This window comes from Myotis davidii, unplaced genomic scaffold (genome assembly GCF_000327345.1).
Source record: "Myotis davidii unplaced genomic scaffold, ASM32734v1 scaffold362, whole genome shotgun sequence".
In the NCBI taxonomy this organism is placed as follows: Eukaryota; Metazoa; Chordata; class Mammalia; order Chiroptera; family Vespertilionidae; genus Myotis; species Myotis davidii.
In genome coordinates, this window is record NW_006297152.1 from 1572464 (window position 1) to 1576107 (window position 3644).

The following is a 3644-nucleotide window of genomic DNA, read 5'->3' on the forward strand; positions in this document are numbered from 1 at the left end:
TTTTCTTTTTTTTTTATTCTGGGCCAGCTTTAGCTCTGAGGCCTCGGCTGCTGAAAACAGGTTTCTGGCCTTTGTTTACCGTCTGTATTTGATACAATGTTGCGGTCCAGCTGGCTGAAGCTCCGCTGAGTAAAGCAGGTTTCTAGGGTGTTTTTAGCTTCTTTATTGGCAACATAGTTGCTTAGAGTTGCAGCTGAGAGGCCGGCAAGTCAGGTGGGGTTCTCTGTCACTGAAGCAACCAAGCCTCCCTGTTCACATCAGCTGCCTGGCTGCCGGCCGCCATCTTGGCTGCCAGTTAATTTGCATATCTCGGCCCTACTCTGTGAGTGACGGGGATTAGCCAATGGGAAGGGTAGCGGTCGTATGCCAATTACCATGTTTCTCTTTTATTAGTGTAGATTCCAGGCAGTATCGATGCCCTTGAGCTAGTAAGTTGTTTAGAGTTGGGTGTATCAGGGCTCAGTTCTGGACTGCCTGTTTTCCCAGCCGAGGGACTTGAGCCAGTCACTTCTCTCTCACATCTCAGAGGGTGAAGAAGAAAGGTTATGTATGCACAATACCTGCCACAGTTCCCGGCCCATATAAGAGACTGAAAGTAATGGAGCTTTGAATGACATTTAGGAATTATGATAGAATGTAATTGACCTATTCTTGGGATCCAGTATCCATTTACTCCTTAAGCTTCAATTAAGGCCTGTTTGAGGGTTGCTTTTGGGTTTTTTTGGTGGTGGTGTGGGGGGGGGATTGCTTTGGCCCCAACCTGTCTCTCTAGTCTTCTGTTATTCACTCATTCACTGACTCATTTGACAGGTATTTATAGACTGCCTACCTATGTCAGCCATTGTTCTAGACTTGGGGATGGAGCATTGTGGAATTAGACAAAAATCCTTGTCCTGTGGAGCTTCATCCTAATGGGTGATGTAACCTCAATATAGAAATCACAGGTAGTGTGGTATATGGGGACGAGTGTGGAGAAAAATGAACTATCTTCTAGAACCACCGGACTTACTTGATGTCTCCTAGACGTAGTCTTTGTCTGGGCTACTGATAAAGTCTTTATCTTTCTGCTTCGCCTACTCTCCTCTTGGAGTACTCTTGACATGCTCCTCTTTTCATCCTTTTATCTCGCCCCACTTTTATATAATTTTAAGTGTTTTCTCTACATGTATTTAGAACCATATCTGACCATCACTGTTATAATTTTTGCTTCAGCCCTAGCTGGTTTGGCTCAGTGGATAGAGTGCCAGCACTCAGTCTAAAAGGTCTCCGGTGAGATTCCAGGTTAGATACCTTGTTTGTAGGCTCCATCCCTGGCCTGGTCACAGGGGTGTTTCTCTCTCTGTCTTCCCTGCTTCCCACGTTTCTCTCTCTGTCTTCCCTGCTTCCCGTCCACTCTCAAAAAAAAAATAAATTCTTGGGTGAGGATTAATAAAAAAAAATATTTTTTTTTCCTTAAACTGTCAAATAACTTAGAAAACTAAAGAGAAGGAAAGCCTATTTTATATATACATATATATTGTTGCTTTCCTTTCTCCTCTTTTCTGGTTCCTTTCACCATTTCCTTTTTGTTTAGATAACTTTTTAAAATCATTTTTTAACATTGGTCTGTTGGCTATGGGTTGTTTTACTCTGCCTTTTTCTGAGGATGTCTTGGTTTCCTCCTCATTCCTGGAAAATACAGCCCCAGGGTATAGGATTCTGGGTTGACTGAAGTTATTTTCTCTCAGCACCATGTTTTTTCCCTTAGGTCCCAAGGTCCCCAGTCAATCAGTCTTCTCTCCTTTTAGAGCGTTCTTCTGTCTGTTTTACTATACAGGGTTTTTAGTTGTTCTTGATGGGAAAAATAGGGAAGTCTACGTCTGTTCTGTCTTCTTGGGAATGGTAGTATAGGTTCATTTTTAGATATTCTCCAAATGCAGGGCCTTGCACAGAGAAATTCTTGATAAATATTGATTACATCTCTCAAGGTAAAGTGGAGGATCGGTGGAACCATAGCCTGCCTTGATCCTTATATGTATTCTCCTTGTGCAGTCTGAGTTGGTTTTTTAAGTTAGGGAGACTTGGATTTGAGATCTGGCCTTGCCACATCTCAATTGTATTGCTTTTGGAGCTATTTAATTAACTTCTGAACCCAGTTGTCTAATCAATAAAACGGTGTTAAAAATGCCTGTGCCATAGGGTTGTTATTATTATTGAAGTAATTTTCATAAAGGCTTTAGCATAGTACTTGGCACATGTGAATTATATTAATATTTGTAATAATTTTTGTTGCATAGAGTTCTTTGTCAACTAAGCTCATTTTCAGTTGCTTCTCTGCCAGCTCAAGCCTTCCCATATATAAGAATTATACTTACCCTTTCACATTATGTGCTATTGATTTTCGTGTGATAAGATCACTGAATCTTCATTCCATCTGATACATCTGATGTAGTGTCTTCTACCAGGTCATGATTGAAATATTTGACTGTGAGGACACAGTTCTGGCTTTCTTTTTATTAGTCATCACTCTGGGTTCTTAAGAATTGTTTATTCCATGCTTTCTGAATTCCATTTTCCTGTGATCTACAATCCACTTGACCTAAATTCAGTCTCCCTCTCTCTGGCTTGCCTCTAAGGACAATATGACCTTGTCAGATACGTAGCTGAAACCAAATTATGCATTGTTTATGCTCTTCCCTTAGAATTACCTATTAAATACAATGGAGCTAATTAATCAAGATCAATACCATGTTCTTTATCGAACATATGCTCTTTCTAGTTTGCTTCTTTTCCAAGTATTTGTGAACCGTGTGGCATATAAAGCTGTTGAAATCATGTAGAAACAAAGTGTTGGGGCTTGCAGCAAACCTGGAGTTGAGCACCCACATTTTAGAGACGAAACACAGGCCCAGAGCGCTGAGTGCCAGGGTCATGTGCTGCATATTTTCATGGACTTGAGCTCTGGACACAGGCATTACCATTGGACACTATTTTAGAATATTATGGAACATTCATGACATCTAGTGGTACGCTACTTTTACATGGACTGTGCACGAGAATGTCATTCAAAAGTTTTTACAGAAAATATAAATATCTCCTGAAAGCTCTTTTTTTAACCTACTGTTTCTAGTAAGAAAAAATTAATGCTTCTGAGAACCTTTAATGGAGTGAGTTGCAGATTGAAGAAGGGCCAGCAGAGGGCGCCAAGGGTTCAGTCATCTACAATGCCTGCCAAGTGTGGGGGGTTTTCCCATGATTGTCAACCATCAACATTTTGGACCATGTGGGCAGTGATTTTTATCTGAATTGTTTACTCCTGTATCTCCAGTATCTAGCACGGTGCTTGACATATAGTATGTTTGCAATAAGTATTGAATTCATATTATAAATAATTTCTATAATACTTTTTCTTGGGGATTCAAAAATTCAAGAACAGTTAGGATAATGACAGGTGTCTGAAGGTCCAAGGCAATGTATTAATTTAAAAAATATATATTTTTACTGATTTCAGAGAAGAAGCGAAAGGGATAGAATGATGAGAGAGAATCATTGATGGGCTGCTTCCTGCTTGCCCCACACTGGGGATCAAGTCCACAGCCCAGGCATGTGCTCTGACCAGGAATGGAACCATGACCTCCTGGTTCGTAGGTCATAGTGTAAATGAT

At 40.5% G+C, this 3644-nt stretch overlaps 1 protein-coding gene across 2 annotated transcripts in view; it reads left to right on the forward strand.

Moving 5' to 3' along the window:
• Nucleotides 1–3644, forward strand: part of CENPF (centromere protein F) — a 52083-nt gene that overhangs the window by 11877 nt on the left and 36562 nt on the right. The window lies entirely within an intron of this gene.